Source organism: Engystomops pustulosus, chromosome 4, assembly GCF_040894005.1.
Source record: "Engystomops pustulosus chromosome 4, aEngPut4.maternal, whole genome shotgun sequence".
Classification (NCBI taxonomy): domain Eukaryota; kingdom Metazoa; phylum Chordata; class Amphibia; order Anura; family Leptodactylidae; genus Engystomops; species Engystomops pustulosus.
The window spans coordinates 204,203,302-204,213,503 of NC_092414.1; positions in this window are offsets into that span (position 1 = coordinate 204,203,302).

A 10,202-nucleotide genomic window follows, 5' to 3' on the forward strand; every position below is an offset into this window, starting at 1 on the left:
CAGCGGTGCGTTCTCCGACACTGATTCGGGTCTGCCGGGATTCACTAAGGTCCTTGCGCCCGATATCCAGCAGGTGTCGCTGCTGCGCCGAGGTCCGCCGGAGTTCACCTTTTTCGTCCAGGTGTATGTAAGTGCTGATCTTGCGACACAAATTATTTTTTAAATTCCGCAGCTTTTCCGAATCTGTTGGGCTGTCCGATGGCTACGTCCCCTGATTTCTGTCGCGTGAAAGCCGGCGCCGATGCTCCAAAATCCGATTGCGTGTGCCTAAATCCCGGGGCAATTCGGCACAAATCGGAAATTGTCGGGAAACCCGATGAAAGTGCCCGATTCGGACCCTTAGTAAATGAGCCCCAGTGAGTTCCCTCTAGTGGTAGAGGAAAGATGTCAGAATTTTATAACTTTATAATCCCACATGACTTTATGAAGTAAACGGGGATTTGGAGATCTGGAATATAAAAAGTTCAAAATTAGGGTCAATGAAATAATAATGCGACCATCAAACTTTATTTTTATATTATATAATGGAAGTGCTCCCCCATTTCCTGTAGTCTCTTAGTTGTCTCTTACCTGATCTTTTCCTTTGCAGCGACCACTACAGGATAAATGCAGTATTACGGGAAGACCATGTAGAACAATGGTCATCAATGTATTCTGATTCTGGGTGGGAGCTCTCTCTTTAAGGTTTTAAAACTTTGAGAACAACAATGGGGGTCATTTACGAAGGGCCCGATTCGCGTTTTCCAGACGTGTTCCCCGAATATTTGCGATTTGCGCCGATTTTCCCTGAATTGCCCCGGGATTTTGCCGCACGCGATCGGATTGTGGCACACGACGGCGCTGGCATGCACGCGACGGAAATCGAGGGGCGTGGCCGATGGATTCGGAAAAACCGCCGCATTAAAAAAAAAAGTGTTGCGGGACTCGCGCTTACCTTCACCAGGAATAGGCCGGTGAACTTCAGTGCATTGCGGTGGGCCTCGGGGAACTTCAGCACAGCCGCACCACCTGGTGGACGTCGGAGGAACTGCCTTAGTGAATCCCGGCCGGACCCGAATCCACCGCAGAGAACGCGCCGCTGGATCGCGAATGGACCGGGTAAGTAAATCTGCCCCAATGTCTTCTATTGGGTCTGTGATGTCATCATAAAGGGGTATGAGCAAGAATATGAGCATTCTTGAATGGAACCTGAATAAACAAGGTCAGTGTTTAGTTTTGCATAATTTCTGCACTTTGGCTATGATTCTTACTAAGTTCTAATAAGAAAAGTTTCACTACAGCCCTTTCAGGACCTTCCGCAAGGTAGTTGCATCTAAAGGCAGAAACTGGAGATCAAAGTCTACACTGTTTTCCTGTGTAAAATAAGACAATAAGACAATAATTATAACATAACTTCTTATAGGAGAAGCATCACTACAGTCCCCACAGGACCTACCACAGAATGATGCTGGAACCACAGAGGATCTAGCAGCTCCAACAGGGTCACTTTTTCCTTTTGCGTTAGTAGGCTAGTGAAGAAAAAGCCTAGGAAGTGAAGGTCTGTGAGAGTCTTGAATTTCTTACAATATTCCAGCTTTTGCTGAACTACATGACCATCCTATCTACATCCAGCGGCAAGAAGTCAATGTTTAGTCTTGCCTAATATTTGCCCTTAAAAACAGATTGGCAATGATTATACATAAATTCTAATGAGAGATTCTTCACTACAGCCCACCCAGGATCTTCCACACAGTGATTTAGAACCAAGCAGCTCCTCCACTTATTCTCCAAAAAAACCCAAAACACTATACCTAACTATGTGACCATCACACAGAAAATAATGGTCAAGGTTTAGTTTTGCTCCGTAAAACAGAGTAGGGATGATTATAACATAAATTCTAATGGAAACAAGGACTTTCCATACAGTGAACCTAGAAGCTCCCCCATCAAGGTCACCTTTTCCTTCTTAGAATTAGTATGCTGGAGAAGTTTTTTTGGCATATGGCTACACATAAAGAAATCAAGATTTACTATGGGATGCTCCAATTTTTTTTTACAATGTCAACTTTTGTACAACTTTATGAGCATCCTATCCATGCACAGGTGCTAGAGGTCAAAGTTTAGTCTTGCCTAACATTTGCACTTTACAACTTATAAGTCAAGTTCTCATAAGAGGAGCTTCACTACAGCCCTCCCAGGACCTTCCACACGGTGATGTAAGCATAAAAAACTGGCAGCTCCTACATAACAAAAAGTGCTATAGTAAACTGAAGAAGTTTTTAAGCGAACAGCTGAACTTTTAGGAAGCTGAGGCCGCGGTCACGCGTACCGCTAGGCGTCTGTCATAACGCGACGCTAGCACACAGGGGGAGGTCCTCGGCCCGAACGTTAAGCTGATCGCATGCGTTTTTCTGGAAACGCATGTGCATTCGGGCCGAGGACCTCCCCCTGTGCGCTAGCGTCGCGTTATGAACGGAAGCCTAGCGGTACGTGTGACCGCGGCCTGAGATGCGATCACATTTTATGACACTCTCCCCACTTTCCAGCCATTCCATCTACACACAGATACTATTTATAATGTCAGCCTGTTTTACGCTGTATAGCCCTTTAATAAAAGATTGTAACAAACATGACCACAGAAGGGATAAAAGGTAAAGCTGTGGTAAGAAAATATACCGGAAATTGCTCCAACGATTACAAAATTTATACCAGGGGCGTGTACACACGAACAGCTGAGACCTTAGCAGTCTATTTTTGTCATTTTGTAAAATTTCGGAAGAATAAAAAGCAAAAGGTATCACAAATTGGGTCAATTTCAGCCTTTTGCTACCCCAAGTTCTTGCATGTTGCAGTCTCTTCTTGTAATGAAATGGATGGGCTCTGTGACTTCTCCTTTAAGGAGTCCCCTTTAAGTAAGTTAAAGTGACAGTCCACTTTAAAAGAAATCTTCCATGCCAATGTCCCCTTACAGAACTTTCACTTTTTCTGAAAGTTTGGTGTTCCCTGACAGAGAAAGCAATGCAATCTGTTGATATAAAGTTGAAGCAATCATGGACGCCCCCATGACAACACTCCCTGTTTTCAAACCAGGTAACCAGGTAAATTTCCTTATTAATGTTATGCAAAAATGGCTGCCACAGAGCCACTCTAGAGATGCCTGTGCATATCCAGCATTCCTGCTGGGAATCATACACCCCTGTGGGCAGGTGTGGGTTAAGTGTCCTAATTCTTATACTTAAGACATGAAAACGCACACGCCCTGCCCAATAATGCAGCTCCTTAAATCACAAATACCCATTAAACAAAAGCCGCCTGAGCTGAAGAACACACTATTATCTTGCTGATGTTTGGTTCCCCCGAGGGGACAAATGAGGCGAAAACACAGTTAACAAGGAAATTATCAACAGAAATTAACATTTTCCTTTAAAGAGGGTGTAGCGTGAACACCCAATAGGGAACAACCTTCTTAAGGTGCTCCTCTGATCTTGGGAGGGAGGGGGGGTACCAGAAGATTTGTCGCCCTCTGTAATTATAAGAGTTACAGTTCACTTCATTAATGTCTATAGCCGGTGGTCATGTGACTAAAAACATGGCCGCCTCCATCCAGCTCCACCTGTGTACATGGCCTGTGTCTGGTATCATAAGTCAACTCTTGTCTCAGTGAGTGCGGTAATACCAGGCTCGGCCCATAGATAATGGTGGCGCTACTTCTTTTTTTTTGTAAAACCTTCCCTTTAAATAGTACTTAACCTCATTAGTCGTCTTTAGGCGGTTGTAGATGAAAAGCTGTATGTCAGAAGCAGCATCACACTTGTATTGTAGCTCTGCTCTATTGATGTGATTTGTGATGACTTGCAGTACCGCACACAGCCTGTGGACAGGTGTGGTGCTGTGTTTTTTTTTTGTAAAAGTAGCTATATGCTTGTAAATTTGTTCTATCTCTTATGGTAACATAATAGTGGAGCCCCCTTTTTCATCCAGGATCAACATCTTGAATATTAAATTTCTTTTTTGTTTTATTCTCTCTTTTTGTGTTTGTTTTGGGTTGTATTGGAGTATTTATGTTCATACCACAATCAGATTTTTCTGTTATTTGAAAAGGTGTGCAAAAAGATCTAAGCTTTCTCTCTGCTTAAAGCTACATTCACACAGACGCGTGCCCGCCATACCGTAGCACGTCGGCCCCCTCTCCATGGTAATATATGGCGCACAGGGCCATATTCCATCGAAAGATAGGACATGTCCTATCTTTCTCCCGGCTACGGAACGGTGAGGTACCGCACGTGCCGTATATATACGTCGGCCGTATATATGTCCCCCATACATGTGTGTGAATGTAGCCTAATTCTGTGCAAAATTTTCACTGAGGTTTCAGATTGCATAGTAGTCTATTGAGAGGAGAGGGGGAGCAGTGAGTCACAGCAGCTAGGTCTTCAACCACTAACTTTGAGAAGACTGTATAGTTGTAGGCAGAAACTGCAGAGGTGACAACTGCTGGAAAATGAAGCCTACAAATTTACACACTGTTTTGAAGTTTGTTTAACTTAAGCACTTAAGTGGTTTGTGAGGCCATTTTTGTGTGCACTATTTTATATATTAGCATTGTTTATATCAGTTCTGTTTGTATCCATGAGCTGCATCCAATTTTTCTGTTATTAGCCGTGCCCACCCACACTTGTTTTACTATCATCAGGATGAAAAATGGCCCTCAGCCCGGAAAACCCCTTTAAAGGAATTATATGATTTTGTTAACAAAAATTCTGATCACGGAATAAGAAAAAGATCTGGAACTTTCTAACAAATTCCAGACTGGAGCCCAAATCTCTGCAATCTGTCAAACAGTCAGAGACTGTTTCAAGAAGATGCGCCGATACACTGTAACAAGGCCTGCAGCTGTGTCACACGGCCAAGATCGGGATCATGTCAGCAAACAGATATTATATCAATGCTAAGGAGATGAAGTGGGTCTAGATTCCTATTGTGAGGGGCACACGTTGCAGAACAGCTGTAGGGTGCGGTATTTTGCGATGGGCTCTGTAGTAACAGGTGATGGAGACCCGTAATAACAGTATAATGTATCTGTCTCTGGATATTCTTCCACCTACGAGCTGTATGTAATATGTCATACAGATAATGAAGCTTGTAATCCGCTCCTTCAACAGTTGCAACATAAGGATATTACATAGCTGACATTCTGCAGCCGAAACCTGAACGGCGGTGCAGTATTTCATCCCCGAAGGAAATCCTATTCATCTTGTAGATAAACGCTGCTCGTGGCCATAGATCAATGTACATTATACACGTCATGTAACTGAACAAGATGGCCCCCACACCATATGATATTCTGAGGTATAAAAGATGGTTTCCATGAGCTGTAATATGACAAGTAGGGTGGACACATCAAGTATCATATAACTATACAAGATGGCTGCCACACCATATGATATTCTGAGGTATAGAAATATAGTTTCCATCAGCCGTGATGTCACCTGTAGGGTGGAGACATTAAGTATCATATAACTATACAAGATGGCCGCCACACCATATTATATTCTGAGGTATAAAAGATGGTTTCCATGAGCTGTAATATCACCTTTACGGTGGACACGTCAAGTATCATATAACTATACAAGATGGCTGCCACACCATATGATATTCTGAGGTATAAAAGATGGTTTCCATGAGCTGTAATATGACAAGTAGGGTGGACACGTCAAGTATTATATAACTATACAAGATGGCTGCCACACCATATGATATTCTGAGGTATAAAAGATGGTTTCCATGAGCTGTAATATGACAAGTAGGGTGGACACGTCAAGTATTATATAACTATACAAGATGGCCCCCACACCATATGATATTCTGAGGTATAAAAGATGGTTTCCATGAGCTGTAATATCACCTTTATGGTGGACACGTCAAGTATCATATAACTTTACAAGATGGCTGCCACACCGTATGATATTCTGAGGTATAAAAGATGGTTTTCATGAGCTGTAATATGACAAGTAGGGTGGACACGTCAAGTATCATATAACTGTACAAGATGGCTGCCACACCATATGATATTTTGAGGTATAAAAGATGGTTTCCATGAGCTGTAATATGACAAGTGGGGTGGACACGTCAAGTATCATATAACTATACAAGATGGCTGCCACACCGTATGATATTCTGAGGTATAAAAGATGGTTTCCATGAGCTGTAATATCACCTTTACGGTGGACACGTCAAGTATCATATAACTATACAAGATGGCTGCCACACCATATGATATTCTGAGGTATAAAAGATGGTTTCCATGAGCTGTAATATGACAAACAGGGTGGACACGTCAAGTATTATATAACTATACAAGATGGCCGCCACACCATATGATATTCTGAGGTATAAAAGATGGTTTCCATGAGCCATAATATAGCCTGTAGGGTGGACACGTCAAGTATCATCTAACTATACAAGATAGCCATATGATATTCTGAGGTATAATATACCGTTTCCATTGGGCCTTGATATGAGGATAGTAAACTCAAGAAAATACCGGTAGGTTGATTAGATTGTGAGACCCATTGGGGACAGGGACTGATTTGGAAAGCTCTGTGCAGGTTATTATAATATTTACATTTAAAATAAACCAAACCGGTTAGCCATTTTGTAACAGAATGCAATACATGTACAAACACCCTCTCTGGACAGTAAATCGCAGACTGGGATTACCACCGGATAGCTGAAGGGTGGACACATCATATATCATAGAACTGTACAAGACGGCCACCACACCATATGCTATTCTGAGGTTTCCATAGCTATTTAGTATACTATAGCATGGAGTGTTCCTTTAAATTTCCTCTAACTTCTCATTGCAAATGCTGTTTAAGTGATTTCCCAATGTAACGTACAAATAATTTTAAAGTGAACCCAGCCATAAGAGTTTAGGGGTGTAGGTACTAGTCAGGTGCGTGGGTGCTGAGAACTAGGATGGGCACTATATTTTGGCCCCAGAATTTAGATACAGGGCAAGTGCCATGTGGATTTTTGGTGGTGGATGCTAAAGTGCAAGCTCCTCAGCCCTGGACTGGATCCTACCACCTCCGTGTATGATATACCTGATGTGTATTATATGTCCTGTATCATGACTTTCCCCCGTGGTGTGTAATATTGTCCCTTTCCAGGTGTTCTCAATAAATGGCGCCCGAAGTCAGGATTTACACTCAGAATCCGGTTAAACCACATTCATCTGCAGCTCACCCCGGGCCACTCACGCTCCCTCTGATGCATGTTACACGCTTTCCTCTTCCCGTTTACATTAAACCCCTTCCATGTCCTACCATGTCACATCATGTTCTGTATTTCATCATATTATGAGCTATGTACTCTAGTCACATCCAGAGCTGCATTCAGAACACTGGATTTTGAATCAACCACTCTGACAGCACATTCAGTAAATAATAATACCACATACTACCAAACAGTTCAATAAATAATACCACCACATAATTTTATACATTCAGTAAATAATACTACCACGCATTTCAGTGAATAATACTGCCACGCAGTTCCATACATTCAGTAAATAATACAACCACGCAGTTCCATACATTCAGTAAATAATACAACCACGCAGTTCCATACATTCAGTAAATAATACTACCACGCAGTTCCATACATTCAGTAAATAATACACCCACGCAGTTCCATACATTCAGTAAATAATGCTACCACATACTACCAAACAGTTCAGTAAATAATACTACCACACAGTGCCATATATTTCATAAATAATACTACCACACAATTCCATACTGTCCATAAATAATACTACCACACAGTGCCATATATTTCATAAATAATACTACCACACAATTCCATACTGTCCATAAATAATACTACCACACAATTCCAAACTGTCCATAAATAATACTACCACATAAAGTCCCTTAGTAATACTAATAAACAGTACCATACATTTCATAAATAATACTACCACACCGTTCCATACAGTCCATTAATAATACTACCACATAGTGATTACAATTCATTAATAATACTACCACATGTACAGTATACTGCATAAATAATACCTCCATATTGTGTCAAAATTGTCATGAGTATCCCTATTGACTACAGTGTGCCCTTTCTGCCCCCCCTTTCTACACTCTATGCCTGCTGGGTCATTGCTGTCCTGGACCACCACAACTTATGTAGATTCTGTGAGTCTGTGATTTTCGTGGTCACTTCTTATCATCTATGACATGTGTTTTTTGGACCTCCCAGGTTCCGGTGTCACGGGCAGCAGCCCCAATCCTTTCATGTGGCCTGGGCTGGTTGTCTGTAGCTGCTAATCCAATTATCAAGGTCAATTGTTATGAGCGGAGGTCAGACAGGCGGCAGCACGGGTCAGGGGGTTATCATCACCTCTGATGAGACACATGAGCTGACGCTTGTACTAGAGGATTCTGGGAAGTACATAACTTCTGTGTCTGACGGAGAAGAGGGATGAGTAGGGATCTACTTGAAAATTTCTTCTCTATTACAAGAAACAGCTGTTCAGCCCGTGACACCTTCCTACATGGACACGCATGAGTGCAAACACGTGTGCACTTATAGAGGATAATTCACACTCGTTAGTAGTCAACAATGTATTACACCACCGCACTAATCAGCTGTGAAATTGGACCCGTTTCATGACTGATTTGCATGAGCGTGGTATATGTTTGTCAGGGACTTTCGTGAGAAATGCTCATTCAATGCATTACAGTCTCCTGCTCCGATCGTACATGATAATGGCTATTAGATTTCACCTTCTCTGTGCTGTTTGTTATTAGTCCAATGATGCATCAGCACAGCACCACATAAGTAGCTAGGGTCTCCTAAAACTCTGCTCTGTTATATTTCACTTTCTTGCTGTTTATTATCAATCCCATGATGTTTCAGCACAGCATCACATGGGCAGCTAGAGTCTCAAATTGTTGTGCCTGCTTATATCAGACACCATCTTAACTGTTATATTACACTTTCTGTGCCATTTTTAACAATCCCATGATGCCTCGGCATAAAATCGCATGGGTAGCTGGAGTTTCTTAAATTACTGCCTGTTCTGATCAGATACCATCTTATTTGTTAGATTTCACTTTATGTGCTGTTTATTCATCAGCACAGTATCACATGGGCAGCTAGAGACTCAAATGTTTTTTCTTGCTCATATCAGCCACCATCTTAACTGTTATATTTCACTACCTCGGTTCTCTTTGTTATCAATTCCATGCTACTTCAGCACAACATCACATGGGCAGCTAGAGACTCAAATGTTTTTTCTTGCTCATATCAGCCACTATCTTAACTGTTATATTTCACTATCTCTCTTCTCTTTGTTAGCATTCCCATGCTAATACAGCACAACATCACATGGGTAGCTAGAGTATCCTAATAATGCCAGAAACATGTAGATGATCATGCTTGTAACTCATGGATGTTTTAAAGATTTTTAAATAAAGCCTAAATTCTGTTGGACCTTCACAAGCTGGAAATCTTTCTCTTTTCCTCAATCTCTACCTGTTCTGAACAGACACCATGTTACAGTGTTTGTTAGATTTCACTTTGTGCTGTTTATCAGCATAGCATCACATGGGCAGCTATGTATCGGATTAAGTTGAATGTATGAATATAAGGGGTATAGGGATATGATAAAATAATTCAGACATGTGCTGTCCCTTTTATTTTTTTAAATTGAACGAGACAACCCCTTTAACATCTGATGCTGCAAGAAGAGAACATTGTTGGGTTTTGTTTGTTCATCAAAACATGGAAGACCCAATCCAAAGATCTCCGATCGTCTCATCCAAAAACTGAAAACAAAATATTTTTTATGGGTGATCGCTGCCTGAGCATCGTGCAGAGAATGGGGTCTCTGTTCACAAGAGCTAACAATCAGAAATTCTCCCGGCACGTAGAATCAGAATCATTTCTTCCCGGAACAGACCCTTGAGCGGTCATTGCCTGTGGGAAATCTCTGTCAGTGCAGGAATTTGGAGCCCTCATTCATAGCAATGAATGGGTCTGTGACTGCCCCCAACTCAGGAATGTCTTAACCCCTTCCGCTCTACCAGCTGACAAGACATCGGGGCAAAATGAGTACGTTTTTTTAAAAAAAAACTCTACATCGAGTCCTCCTGATCTGCATGAAAAACCCAAGTGATGTAGAAAATTTGGGTTCCACCCTC